This window comes from Durio zibethinus, chromosome 24 (genome assembly GCF_047325235.1).
Source record: "Durio zibethinus cultivar Kanyao isolate XHJ-2024 chromosome 24, ASM4732523v1, whole genome shotgun sequence".
Classification (NCBI taxonomy): Eukaryota; Viridiplantae; Streptophyta; class Magnoliopsida; order Malvales; family Malvaceae; genus Durio; species Durio zibethinus.
This window is the reverse complement of record NC_143185.1, coordinates 10,739,183-10,755,158: the sequence shown is the minus strand read 5'-3', so window position 1 is coordinate 10,755,158 and position 15,976 is coordinate 10,739,183. Positions and strand designations below refer to the sequence as shown.

Genomic DNA, 15,976 nt, shown 5'->3' with positions numbered 1-15,976 from the left:
TAAACACATGACGAAAGATCATTTAGGACTTTTACAAGCTTGTAATGTAAGGTTAGGGTCAAGGCATGATAAAAGTCATTTAGGCTTAAGTACCTTAACAATGCATTACTTTGTTCAGGATCATTCATAATTGAGCTCTCAAGGTAAAAAAAGGTAAAGCTTGATTAAAGAATCACACCCAAACTTTGTTTTTGCCCACTGTTTTTTCTTTTCTTATTTTCTTTGCATTTTCAACACTTTATTGCTTTTTTTTTTCTTTTCCTTTTCACAACTTTGTTTTCTTTTGTAAGCTAGCTTGACTTTTTTCTTTTTTTTAATTTTTTATTATTTTCTCATTCTTTTTCAAGCTTCATCCTTTTTTTTCTAATAATGCATAGCACACAAATGGTTCATGAATGTCCTAATGCATATAGGGCAAGGGACCAAAAAGGTAGGAAATATGCAAATCAAGGCAATAGACTTGTAATGTGGTTTCAAAACAAAGAAAAAGATATCATAAGGCTCAAATGGGGTGATTATAGAAGTATTACCTTAAGTTTAGTTCAAAAAGGCTCAAACGATTTAAAATGGCCTATATCATTTTCTTAATCATGTTTCCTCTAGGATTTCACCTTGAGAGATGATCAAAACAAATTATAGAACATGAAACACTACTTTAAAGACTAATGAAAAAAAGAATCTCATGTTCACACAATCAATCACTAGATTAAAAATGTATTTCAATGATCAAAGTATCAACTTACAAATGAAAATCCATACTCAAGAAGTCACTAAACCTAAGCATCATCTCATATTTCACACATATTCAATCTTTTCCTAAAGCTATATTTATTCTCAATCTTTACCTATCATTGGCTTTATGAATAACTAACAAAAAAAAGCATAGTAATGATTCAAGTTACCACAAATTAAGCTCTCAATTTCAAGGCAAAATTCAACGAAAATTTGAAAATTTTTTCAAAGTTTTAGCAATTTTCTTATACCCTCAAACTTAAACAACATATTGTCTTTAATATGTAAGCATCAAGAAATAAAATATAAAAGAGAGGAACAAGGAAACTCTCTTATCAATATAAAGTTATAGTGGCTGAATCTCCCATGTATGCTTGGCCGAAACTAGTGCATCATCTTTAAGCTCTTATTCATGCTACAAAACAAAGAAAACAATTACACCAAGAAACTACATTACTAAGTATAAAAAAGATAAGCAAAGCATGAAAATAACAAAATAAGCAAATGAACAAAACTTGAACTATAAAGCTTTATTTAAAGTCAAAAGCTTAACTTTCATAACTTTTAAAGAATTACTCCACACTTTTTTCTTAAATCTACCCTTCTGTTCCTCTGCATCAAATATGTAATCATAAGTTTTAAGTGAATGTGGTGCATATAGATAGATTTGTAATCCACCTCTATGATTAATCTAAGAATATTGCAATTGATGTAACAGAGGTGGTCATTGGCTTTAGTACCAATGAATGAGGTACTACCATGGAGAATATGGTTTTTGGCGCTAACATGAAAAATTTCTCTATGAATGGCATAAGACGAGTGAGCATAAAGGATAAGAAGTCAAAGGTATCAAGTTGAGAAGTAGACGTTGGAAAAATTTTTAAGCAACTAAAGAATCTCTCTATACTGCCATCATCCAAACACCTTCTACATTATCAACTTTTGACATTTTGCTTAAAATTTTCTTTACTACATCCTCATCTTTTTCACTAGGCTCATTGTTATAACGTATCAATTCAAATATTAGATTGCTAGATGTAAAAATTTTGAAATAAAAAAAGGAGAGCCCTACCAATCTTTTTGAGGATGTAATTGGCCATTCAAAAATTTTATCATTTTAATAAAAAAATAAAGTGGGTTTAAAGTTTATTAGAAAGATAATTTTGGTTTACAAAAACATGATTGGGTTTGGGAGTCTGTTACGCATGAGAAAGGATTAGCACCCTAACAACACCTATAACATTGGAGCCAATTAATCATGCACTATCTATAGTTTGGATAAAATGGTCTTTTATTTAAGATTTAATAATAATTCCCTTCATTTTGAAGAATGAAATAAATTAAAAAAATATTTATTTAGGAATATTGTGAAAATCTTTAGATTAAAGGAATTCCTTATAATTCTCTAACATATAGGTTGAATTTAGAGAAAATCATTTATGTTGAAGATTTACCATAACATTCCTTTAAAAATAAAAAAATAACATAATATTCTTTGCCAATGATAATTGTTGGCAACATTCTAATATCCAGGCATAATATCAAAAATTATTTTTCTTATGATGTTATTTTAATTTTATTTTTCTTAAAACCAATTTTTCAAAGAACTTTTTATGCAATAAAAATGAAAAATGCTGTAATTAACCATAAAAATCAATAATATATATATGCATAATGAGTTCAAACATTAATTTAAAATGGGATATATGCAAATGTATGTTATAAATGATGATGAGATGCAAATTTAGAATCAAGTCTTTAAATATAAAGAAACTACTTAGACTTACCAACCTCTAGGCAGAATTTAGGTGCGACTATTTATATTTAAATTTTTATTTTTATTTTTCATTTTTTTTAATTTTATTATTATCAGATTAATAAATTATATGAAAAATCTTAATGAAAAAAAAATCTTAAATATCATATTTTTCAGGCTGCATTCGGAAACAAATTACTTCACAAAAGATTTTTATACAAATCCTTAAAAATTTAAAATGATTTTGAAGTTTGTAGTAGATTTAGGATTTCAAGGTTTCATTTTAGGGTTTCACTTTGCATACAAGATTTAGGGTTTCACTTAGGGTTTAGAGTTTCATTTAAGGTTTCAGGTTGCACCTAAGGTTTAAAATTTTACTTAGGATTTCGAGTTTTACTTAAGGTTTAAGGTTTCACATATTTTGGAGTTTTATTTTAAGATTTTATTTTAGGGTTTTAGTTTTAGGATTTTAGTTTTAAGGTTTTTCATTTTAGAGTTTTAGTTTTAGGGTTTCACATTAAGGTTTCATTTTGGGGTTTTAATTTAGAACTTTAGTTTTAAGGTTTCACTATAGGATTTTGCATTAGGGTTTCTTTTTAGGGTTTTAATTTATTACTTAAAATTTTATGAACCTTTTTAAATCTCCAATTTTTAGGTAGATTTTCAGAGCAAGCTTGTTTTTCATAATTTCTTTAAAAAAATAAATTTTTATATTTTTATACATTTTTTATTTTATTAAAATTTCATCATTATTTATTAATATTTTATTCTTTTATTTTTATTATTTAATAATTTCTCAAAATTTTAGTGAAATTAAATTTTTAAAATACGATTTTGAATTTCCTTCAATATCTAGGCAGGGATTTCAAAACCTTTTTCTTTCTTATTAATTTGTAGGAATTCTTAAAATATAAATAACAATGAAAATGCATGAATATAATCATAAACAATATAAGCAAGTCAATTAGTAACATAATACATATGTAGAGCCATTAAACAACTAAAACATAAGCTAAAATAAACACATATTAGTGATAATAATAATAATAATAATAATAATAATAATAATAATGCAAAAGCCTATTCAAACATTCATATGATATAAGTTCTTTTATTAATATTTATATTGATTGGATTTTATGTTCATTGTTTGTTATTATTATTTAAAAAAAAATGCAGACTACATGAAGAAGTGCTAAGCCTTATACAAACCCATGTGATATTTCCCTATTTGTTTAGAATCTTTTTTTTTTCAATTTTTATTTATTTTTTCATTTTGCTTCTTTTGAAAATTGAGGTTTTAACCAAAACAACAACAAAGATTGGAATCAAGAAACCAAATAAAAAACAAAGCCAAAACTAAAACTACTACTATGACACTAAACTGAAAAATAGTTTCTCTTTTTGTAGATGGCATTCCTTCTTTTATCTTTCGGAAGGTTTTCATGCTTATCAAGGGACTTTCACAACTTATGGTCTTTCACAACTTTGACAAAATTGCAACTTTAGAGCTTCAAGGCATCATTAACTTATTCCATTTTATTAAAAAATTATTGATTTTAAAATAGTCATAATTTTCTATCTCATTTTAGTTCATCTATCTCCCTTCTCAGCATATAACAATGTTTGCCCCTTATAGAAAAGAAAAAAAAAAGGATGATATTGATCATAATCATGGAAATAACAAGGCTAAGTTTGAAAGAGTTACCTTTTCTTATAGTCTTCTTGAAGCTACTTCCTTGTCTTTTCATCCCAACATCTATCTTCCTTTTTCTTTTCTGTAAAATGCTCCCATTTTCTACTGAACAACTCTTTTTTCATACTTCTTGTCTATGGTTTCCTTTTTTTTTTTTGCTACTGGCTTTCTCTTATTCACTTCCTTGCATTCTGCCCAATCACCTCTTTTTTGTTTTTTTTTTTTTTTTTTGCTATTGCCCATTTTGTGCTTTTTTTGTACTAATGGCTTCTTTCTTTTTTTTTTTTTAATTTTTTTCTTTCCCATTGAATCTTTATTCTGGTCTTATTTCACATTTTTTATGATGCGTTAATGTCTATTTCTTCTCTCTTTTCTTGGTTTTTTCGCTTTGCCCCACGTTTGGTTCTTTCTCTCATGCTCATGTTTTTCTTTTTATTTTGGTCTTTTTTTTTCCTTTTTTTTTCTTTAGTTGTACCTGTAGATACCTAATTTTATCTGAAAAAAATCCCAACCATTTATGAAGTGCTTAAAATTCAACCCGATTTAAATCCAACATTTCTTTAATTTTGACAAGTTTCTAAAATTGAAATTTGAACCAATTTGATTCAAATTCCTTAAAGTCAATTTTGATCAATCCTAGTCAAACTTTATCAACAAAGCCAAAATTAGTCAAACAAAATTGGTCGAACTTGGTAAAAATGGATAGAACCCAGGTTAACTCTCAAAATTCACAACCGAATTAAAAATCAATGTGGTTTAAAATTGAAATTTATGATTTTTAAAGTACCAAAAAGTTTGATTGCATTTCGAGAGTGTAAATTACCAAAACATCCTTAGGGGTATTTTCATTATTTGGCTTTCCCGAAGTCCTTTTGTACAAATTTTTAAAACATAATTGAATATATTTTAATGATTTTTGAGGCATTGAAAACCCATACCACACCTTGGGATGTGTGAAATAACAAAAATACCCTTAGTGGTATTTTTATAATTTGACCTTCACAAAGTTAGAATTTCATGAAATGCTTCAAATTATGATTTGATATTATTTGATTTTTAGAAATTTGAAAACATTGATTGTATCTTGAGAGGTGTGAAATTACCAAAATATCATTTAGGGGTAATTTTGTAATTTGACTTTCAAGACGTCAGTTTTTTGTGAAAACTTTCAAATCATGATTTTATAATATTTTATGATTTTTGGTTCATTCAGAATCACAATAGTACCTTGGGAGGTATAAAATTACCAAAATACCCCTTAAGGGTAGTTTCGTAATTTGACCTTTTCGAGGCCAAATTTTGACGAAAATTTTTAGATCTTAATTTCATAATATTTTATGATATTTGGATCTTTAAAATCATAAAAATGAGTATGAGAACATTGATTTCTAAGAAAATGGCTTAAATATCGAAAACTTTGTATTAAGGGCAAAATGGTATTTTTACTTCATTTAAGGGTTGTAAAAATCCAACTTTTGCAGTGAACAATGTGAATTGTTGGATCTCATGAGGAATCTTGATCTAATAGTTAAAGTTTGCTCATTGAATTAAAAACAAGTGGAAAATTTTGGCCTTGATGAGTTTTGATCTTATGGCCATAATTCAATCTTGGTTAGATGTTTTTTCATCTTATTCAAGACCATGAGGGTCATTTTTCCTATATGAAACTAGAGGGCTGGAAACAAAAAAATAAAGGAAGAAAATTGATGAAAAAAATGTTGAAAAAAATTGAAAAATAATTCTTGTAAAGAAAACTTGAATGTATACTTTCTTTAACATCCATCTTTGCATTTTTTGCATCCTCATCACATTTTTCATTGCATTTTCATTTTGTTTCATTCATTTTTTTGTTAATTTTCTTGAAGGTTTTTAGTTTATTTTCTTGTTTAAAGTTTGAATCCAACTTCATCAAATTAATCAATAGTTGGAGTGAAGTTAGAAAATAAACAAAAACAAAACAATCCATCATTTGAAAACCAAGCTGTAGGTTCGGCCAATTTCCTCCACCATGGTCGAACCTCCTATTGGCTTCCGCTCTAAATATGTTCTTTGTTTCTTTTTCTAGCTATGTGTTTGGTTGATGGTGCACTTGCCTTTTGCTAGTTTGGTCTAGGTTGATGATATAAAATGGTGTTTGGTACATACTCTAATTGCTTATATTTTCTTTATTATTTTAGCTTGTTTCAAGTTTGATAAATGTATTCTTATGGTGAAAATACTCTTATGTGATGATTTGGTAGGCATAGAATGCGTGTGTGGCTTGAATGAGGTGAAAAATACATGATCGAATTCCTAGAAGGTTCAACCATGGTGAGTCATGGTTTGGCCGAACCTTATTCATCATTTTAAAGATATGTGTTCCTTTGATTCATAGATGATTGTGTTTTTATGATGGTTGGCAAGTTGTTATTGTGTTTGAACAAAATTTCAATGGAAAAGGTGCTAGTTTTGATGGTTGTTTTGGTTAATTTTTGAAGTAGTATGGTTGGGTTTAATGATGAAGAATGGTGGAACATTCAAACAAGTTTCAAAAGTTTTTTCATGTTTAATCCATTTGGTTCTTGAATTTTTCATGCATAACATGTTTGTAATATTAAGTTTGAAAATTCCTTAATTTGTAATTACTTTTCAAAGTCATGCTTTTGGTACATGCATTCATTAATGGCAATTTTGTAGTGTGTATTTATTTCATGTCCATTTCTATCAAACCTAAAAAAATTTTTTAAACCCCAAACTTGAGACTCTAAAACCCCAAATTTCATCAAACCCTAAATCTTAAATCCCATCAAACCCTAAATCTAAAATCCCATGAAGTCTTAACCCTTAAACATTAAACCTTAAACCAAAACTCTAAATAAAACCATAACCCAAAATCCTAGTCCTAAATCTAAACCCTAATCCTAAACCCTAAAATTGTAAACTTAAACCCTAACCCTAAAATCCTAAACCTTAAACCTTAAAGCCCTAAACTATAACCTAAACCTTAAACCAACCCTTAAACCCTAAATCAATCATGCATTTGCATTTCATTTTACCTTGTCAACATATGCGTTTTTATATTATCATGCATTCATACTTTTTCATTCATATTCTATTATCATGCATCCATCATATTTTATTTTGTTCATGCATCTCATGCATTTGTTTTCAAAATTTGGTTTCTAAAAAATAGTTTTTAAAAAAATAATATCTCAAATAAATATAGTTATCAAGATCTTGCCTAACTGTAAGGGAATATTCAGTGATTATTATTTATGAGAGGTGTTATCTAGATTTTGTGAGATAATTTGAAAACCCCTAAATTAGAGATTTTTTTGAAACTCTACCTAAGCATATGAGAGTGAAAGAAGTCTTTCGATATTTAAAGTATTTTAATCTTAATCTAAAGTAAAAAAGAGTTTTAAATTTGATTTATTTTTGTTTCAAAAAAAAAAAGAAAATGAATTCATTTTAAACATTAAGTAAAATAGGATCATTTTAATCAACATTAGAGGATAATATGTAATCAATTGGTGTTGTCCTCGACAAGCGTTGTGAGAGTGCTAATTTTTTTCCACACGCAACTAACTCTTGAACTTAACTCTAATTTCACAAATCACAAATTTGTTTTTTTTTTTTTTAACTTTTAAACTCTTGTAAAATGTTTTATTAAAAGGAAAAATTTTTATGGTGGTCAATCACATCTTAAAAAAGATTGATGGGAACTCTTTGTTTTGATTTTTATCAAAAATATTCTTAGCCCCTAATGTTTCAAAATTTTCTCATTCATCTGATTTTCAGGTCACTCGTGTCTAGATCCCAATACTTCGTGACAGCTTGGAGACTCCATTGAGATACATTTAGAGAGTTAGGCCAAAGATTGGTTGCATGTTATCCTTAATCTTGGTTTAATTGCCTAATTAGTGTTTAGTCTTAATTCCTTGATTTTGATTTTCTTGATTTCTTAAAATGTGAAATTTTGAAAAGAAATTAAAAAAATCAAAAAAATTAAAAAAATGAAAAAATGTTTTGATTTTAATTTTCTTGTTTTCCCAAAAAAATGAAAAATGAAAAAAAAAAGTGTATTTGTGTATGTTTTACATTTCATGCATATTTTAATTATGTCATTTATTATGTATTGATATTCTTTATTTTGTTCTTAGTATTTGTAGGGCATTTAGATATGGGTAGTTTAAGAAAATGTCAAAGGTTTGTTTATTTTTTTGCATACATTCACATTTACATTGCATACATAAGCTCTATATTCGTGCTTTAACATTTATTAGGTAGACATAAAGTATTTACACGCTTGTGAGGTGTAAACCTCCACAATAGCTAGTGAAACACTCTCACTTAGATTTAACCATTCCCGCTCATAGCCTATAATGGGTGAGGATCAGGGTGTTACACTAGTCTATGATAGACAATGATGTAAGGAATAATTTAGGAACCTTTATATGTGTCAGTTCCTAACCTAACATATAATGAATTTTAGGGAGCTAGCCTTAGGTAGAACAATGCCACACCCTCTCCATAGAAATTACTCTAAATAACTCATATGAAGGAACACCCTTTACTTTTCTTGTTTGATTGTCTATTAATTTGGTAGTTTGTATTATTTCTCTTAATAAAAAGGGAAAAAAAATCATTAAGGGAAACAACTTTGGTGTTTAGAAAAAAAAAAAGAAAAAAAACTTCCAATAAAATTTCTTCATTGATGTAGTTCGATTCATTTGATTTATGTCTAAAATTGGCCAAAAAAAAAATGAAGGATTTTTTCTTAAGTTATTTGTTTATTGCCTTAATAATAAAAGTCAGAAATTAAAAAAAAAATCTTTGAATCTTAATCAATTTTATGTGATTCTTTCTGTGTTCCTAAAATTTTCCTTATTCTAAATAAAAAACAAAAAAAATCAAAACAAACAAAAACAACAAAAATGGAAAAAGAAAAAAAATCTTTTAACCTTCGTCATTCTGTGTGATTCCATTTCATGTATGGTTTTCAATTTTTCCTCTTGAAAAAATAGCTTTGAACTTGAATGTTGTTTCATGTTTTTCATTTCATTCATTCTTACATTTTTATCATGGTTGGAAATAATAAGATAAGATATGTGCCCCATCTTATGCATATCATAATAAGATAATACATGCATTCTATCTCATCCACATCAATAGATAGAACATGCATTCCATTTCATGCACATGTTAATAGATGGTACATACATTCCATTCCATATACATCTTAATAGGCAGCACATGCATCCACCTCATTACATATCTTAAGTAGTGTCGACCTTACTAGGTTAGCACAATACATGCATTGCGTTCCATATAGACACGTCTTCTATAATACACCAGTGCATCTTACACAAGTATGTTATATTAGTCATAAGTATATATCTCATCATTTATGTAAATATGTCATTACATTTCATGTATACGGATTCATAAATAATAAGATTTCATAAAACATGCATTGCATTTCATATCCTACAATTTTTATAATAGGACATTGCATTCCTAGCATGCATATTTTAAGTAATGTGATTGTTATCATTTGGGGCTTTGTACATATGAAAATCCATTGTCTTAGGCATTTTTACATTTCATAACATTTTTTACATCATCATCATTCAGTGTGTCATGTAAATTAGCATTTGTTTAGAGCCATTCATTCATAAAAATAATCCCATAGACTTTTGGTCTAAATCCTTTGATATAAAATGCCTATCTTGGAAGGTATCAGAATAGCAAAAATGGGACATTAATTGGAAACAATGATTAGTGCTTTGGAATTGAACCTAAAGGAATTTGGGTACAAGTTTTGTGAAATTAAATAATAGATTATCCAGTTTGTGGAAATGGTTAAGAATGGGGAAAAAGTTAAGATTGTTGCTCTTCAGGGGTCCTCATCATTTCCAATTCAATCAAATCAATATCAACCAATTCTTGCTAGATCTAACATCCTTCGAAAAGATCCTGATGCACACTATGTCTCAAAAAATTATCAGAGTTTGAACAAGGTCATAAAAGGAATGAATGACTTGACCACACAAATGATTAAACTTAAAATTTGATTTCCAAAACAAAGTCACCAGGTTTCATACAACCCTTACCAATTATCTCAAATTCAAACCTACACTCAAATTCCCCATGTCTACCTTCAACCTCCTTTTTAGGCACCTAAGAGTAGGGCCTTGAGCTTCATACAACCTTCGAGAATTTCACACCTGAATTCATGCCCTCCACCTCACATTCCATAATTATCTGCTCAACTTGCTATCCACCACCACCTTTTTAATCAATGTAGCAACCTAGTTTTTGACCTATAGTTTCCTAATTCACTCTAATACCAACTATACCACCATTTTTCTAGCAAAACAACCAAACTATAGAACCAAAAAATGCTTGCACCACCAACACCATAAAAAGAACCTTTATTGACCCAATACCCATGTCTTATACAGATTTATACCCACAGCGCTTGAAAAAAACCTCATCACCCTTGTCCTTATTGAACCCCACAAACCATCGTATCCCAAATGGTATGACCCCAATGCCTTATGTGAATACCATTTTGATGCTATAGACTATTCTTTGGAACACTACAAAGCTTTGAAATATAAGGTACAAAGATTGGTAAAGGCTGGGTGACTTAATTTTAACACCATAATAAAGGCAAATGTTGGAGGCAACCCATTGCCTAATCATACTAAGGGTACAACAAATGTAGTAGAGAGGGACAAAAGAGTCAAAAGGTGAATAAAAAAAATGAGGACCCCTCTAAAAAAGGTGTATAATTGTCTTAACAAAACTTATATAATTCAGTTGATAGTCATTGAGATTAAAGACAATCATCAAGATTTGGGTTTGATCTATGAATATTATAGAATAGAAATAGGTCATCTGATTTAAGAGTGTGAATATTTCAAGTAAGTGGTACAAGAATTGATGAATTCTGGGATAATGGAGTTTTATAATGAATGAGTAAGAACATAATGATGTGAGCATGATACCAAGTTAGCCATGGATGTGGTTTAGTTTTTGATTGATACAGATCTTGCAAGATTTAAAGAAATGGTTAGTGGCTATGATAGTTGAATAATATGAGAGTTAAGGATCAAAATTCTAAATATAGGGCATTTGTTTAAGTTTGTATATCCTTGGGAGTGTTGGAGGGGGTTTGAATGTTTGCACTGAATGAATATATTTTAAATTTCAATTACTATGCACTGCATTGTTTCATAAATTTGTGCACATTGCCATTTGAAGTTTTTAATTTCTTTTTAACTTTTGGATTTTTAGGATTTTTTCCCAAAAAAAAATGTAAAATTGAAAATTGTTGGATTTAAAATAAAGCTCCACATAATTAATTTCCAAAGTCATAAAAAAAAAAAGAAAGAAAGAAAGAAGAGGAAGAAAATGCCTTAAAAAAAGAGAAAAAATAGGAAAAAATAAAAGGAAAAAAGGAAGTTTTCTTTTGTAATAAAATATAGAAGGAGTCTCGAAAGAGTTAGCAATTTCTATTAGAAATAAACTCAACAAATATCTTCAAACTTTTTCAAATTAGCTAATTTCACTCATAAACCATAACCCCTTAAGAAACTTGAACTTGAATTCATGAACTTTGCATTTCCTTGATAATATTGTGATATCAAAAGTGGTGAATTTTTTTAGGCAATAAACTATAAGACAACTAATTTCAAAATGAAAAAAATGATTCCAAGAAGATACGGTAAACATGCCATTTTTCTTAAAAATTTAGATGTGGTAATTTGATAAATAGCAAGGCTATACTATTCCCAAAATCAAAGTCCCCTAAATCCTTTAAAATGTCCTCAAACATACTAGTCTGTCACTCTTCTACCCAAAAAATTGTCCTTGTCCAATATCTTGGACGCATATTGACCAAAAAGAATGTCCTCATTGCCCCTAAGACAATTTAAAATGTGATCAACCTATTCTTTGTTATGGAGTGACATGAACACTTTGATACCTTAAGGCTAAACGCTCAAATCAGGATCAAACATTTGGGTAGTTGCTTAATTTAGGATCAAACATTTTAATTCGTACAAATAAAGATAAAACATTATCAAATTGTAACAACATAGGATTTATTTCAATGGTAAAAGGATGTTCATCTTACCTATAGTTATAACACATAAAAAGAATAAGAAATGACTGATTAGGCAAAATCATGCTAATTTGGATTTTTTGGACGAAAAATGCCTTGAATAATCACGTTATAAAATTTTATAGGGGGATTATTGAAGGCTTTTCTAGCCAAAAACACCTTAAATAATCCTTTCATAAATTTTTATGATATGATTACTCAAAGGCGTTTTTGGTCAAAAACATCTTGAATAATCCCAAAAAGAAATTTAATGAGGTTATTGAAGGTATTTCTGACCAAAAACCAAACACCTCCTAAACCATATTTTCATAGCTAATAACATAAAGCAACGAAATTCATAGGACAAAATGCTCATTGATGTAAAAAGAGTTTAAACAAACATTTACAGACCCTTCATAACAATCCTAACCCAATATCAAGCATATAAGTTAAGTTTTCATAATTTTTCTGAGATTGAAAAAGATAACAAAAAACACAAGTATAAAAAAGAATGAGATAAGCGAAATTATTTTCTAGTTGCCATTTCTACCATGTTCACTACTAACAATTTTATTGCTTTCTTTCAATTTCAACCTTAAAAAACTAACTTCTCCCCTCAACTGCATGTTCTCTGCGATAACATCAGCTTCACCGATATTTTTCTTCCATTTTGAAACTTAATATTGCACACTTTGAACATGACTATATAAAAATTTTCTCTTTTTTAGCTCCAAAATAATCTTTTTGCTCTTTCAAAAATTTTAAGATCATGCCATAAATGAAATCCACAAACAGTGCCCTACAATCACACCAAAGAAATATCAATAAATAGATTCAAGCAAAAACACTAAAAAAATACCAGTAAATTTATCGGCCTATAATCACATCAAGAAAATATCAAAAAATAAATACCATTAAAAACACCAAAGAAATACCAGCAAAAATACCAAGAAAATACCAGTAAATTTATCGGATAATGTGGGCATCCATTAAATCTTCTGCTATGATTACTATTCGCCATGAAGTCCATCTAGCTACCTTCACATTATAGCAATAGAAAATGAATTTTCCTTCAAAGTCGCATTTTACAAGGAACTAGCTGAAATTAACTTATACGTGTTTATATCATAAGACCCTCCTCTAGAAACCCTATAGTTTTAATATTTTGAAAAACAAATTCACAGAAAATTAGAGCATAAGAAAAACCCTAAATTTATACCAACCTTGAATTTACGTTGCTAGATGAACTAATATTTGAAAAAGACATTGTGTTTAAATGTTATTTCAATAGCAAATTTTTTTCAATTTATGATGAAAATGAGAAGAAATAAGGAGAATACCCTAAGCTGAAGCTATCTCACAGACAGAAATGATAAAGAAAGCCACAAAAATAGAATAAACTTAGAAAACAACCATAAGAAGATAAAGTTTTTGTTACATGTGGATAAAAATTAATTTCACATCATATTCCACATCATATTTTGTCTATCATGGCTTTTACACGTGGGTAATTTAATGGCGCATAAGATGCACATTCATTTTATCGTTAAAATAAATCTTACATTGTTACAAATAGATAATGTTTATCCTTATTTATATGAATTAAAACGTTTGATCCTGTTTTGAGCATTTGGCCACACCTTAAATGAATTCAGTTCACATGACTTTTTTCTCACTTTAACATTCATCAGGGTGGTCTACCAAAGCATGGTATCTTTTTCAAATAATGGTGGGGGCATACAAAAAAAAAAATTGGTTATTACATCATGCACCTAAGACATTCAAATAAATCCAAAAATAAAAAGGTTTTATCAAATTCATGAAAAAAACCAATGAGAGAAAACCAGAAAGTTAAAAGGAAAAAAAAACTTACTTCAAATCCTTTTCCAAAAAGAATTACTCTTCAAATTTAAATGATTTATGCTTGAAATGATAAATAGTCAGATTTCATCATCATTTCACAAATATAAAAATTTATCTCTTGCTACCCCTTTAAGCTTGATGGAAATGTTTTCAAAATAAACTATAACCTACGATCACCCTCCACATTAGGGGGTAAAAAGGGATACATTTATGGGCTTAAATATGGTAATGTCCAACAAAGAACCTCATATGCTAAAGGCAAATGTTTGATAAAAAGGTTTTCAAAGTTTTGAATCCACTTAAAGGAAAAGAAAAAAAAGGTGAAAGGAAAAAAGTAAAAAAAAAAAAAGGAAAAAAAAAATGAAGGAATAAAGGAAAGAAGAAAAGATAAAAGAGGGAAAACAAAAAAAGAAAAAAAAAGAAGAAGAATAAGAAATGAATTATTGAATGGAGAATATGGGAAAATAAAAGGACATGCTCCAAAGTAAATCCTTGAAATGCAAAAATAATCATTGGTTTAATCACCTTCAAACACTTACTTTTGGCTTATCTATCCCTTTCTTTGAGAACTTTAAACCTTAGCCTATGTTACGTTCTAATAAAAGCTCATATTTGATCAAGCATGAATACTTAAAATTGAAGAGCTTCTCTTTAAAGAATGACCATTAACCATGAACCTTTTTTTATCTCTTTTTATCACCTAATTTACCCACCTGGAATATTAATTGATTTTGGATAAGCTTAAATTCTTGAGTGCATGGTATGATAATCAACAAAGAAAAAAAGAGAAAAAAAAAAGATGAATGTAGCTTTATGGTGAAAACCTTACAAAAAGGCAATCTAAATCGAACTTGGAAACCCTCAAAACCACTTTGATACAAACCAAACATAGCCCAAACCCCTTTGAAAGTTCAAATATATGAAGCCTCAAAAGCTTGAAATGCATAAAAAGATATTGATTTTGAAAACTTGAACGTTCTTTCCTCATCTTTAAATGATCTTCTAAAACTTTGAGCCCATCATAGCTAATATTGACATCTATCAAAATACCATATTTGAATGCTAAAGAAACTGTTTTACATGTTTGATTTTCAAGAGATTCATCTTTTTAAAAAAACTTATATTTCATCTATGAACCTATGTGGAAAAGTATACACTTTTTTTTATCCTAGTTTGGTGATGAAAACTTTTGATTGAGCTGAAACCTCCACATGCTAAACTATCCAACCCATTTAAAAAGAAAATTGTCACTTCTTTCATTTCTATTAGGGAATGCCAATTCCCAAAAGACTCTCTAAAGTTAAATTTGTTCAGATATTTCATTTCTTTGATTATAGAATTTAATCATGTGTGGCAAATTTTATTGACCATTTTGAAAAAATTTTAAATAACCAATCACACATTTTTTGACAAATAAAGAAATCATGTAAGAATCTTTAGGCCTATTTGTATTCAAGAAAGAAAATTGTTTTTTAATGGAATAATTGATGTTGTCGAAGAATTTTAAAAAAATATTTCCAAAAATGATGGTTGTCTTCTTATTTTCATAATCAAGTCCAAAATATATGTTGCATCTTGCATGTACACCTTAGAAATATCATATGCATTTGCCTTAAGACACATGCATTGGCATCATAATAGAGCTTATTGGCATTTCCCATCTTAATGATTGGTCATTTATGTCTGCAAATCTTTAAAATCTTTGAATCTTTAAAATCTCTTACGAAATTTTAAAACTTACAAGTCCTTAACTTTTGTGAATCATTACAATTTGTGAATCTTTAACCCCTCTCCTGAAATCTTGAAATGTACAAATCCTTGAATCTTGCGAATCTTT

General features: G+C 28.4%; 1 protein-coding gene across 2 annotated transcripts in view; it reads right to left on the bottom strand.

The window, feature by feature from the left end:
* Positions 1–596: 596 nt before the first annotated feature.
* LOC111316074 (CBL-interacting serine/threonine-protein kinase 9-like) overlaps positions 597–15,976 on the bottom strand; it is a 31,972-nt gene continuing 16,592 nt past the window's right edge. The window contains exons 10-11 of one of the 2 annotated variants that reach the window (XR_016333326.1): positions 13,235–13,314; positions 12,741–13,075 (exon numbers count right to left, since the gene is read on the bottom strand). The gene's annotated coding sequence lies outside the window, so the exon portion shown is untranslated. Of the gene's footprint in view, positions 1,148–12,740; positions 13,076–13,234; positions 13,315–15,976 lie in introns of those variants that run through there. The other variant, XR_016333325.1, reaches the window with a different exon arrangement.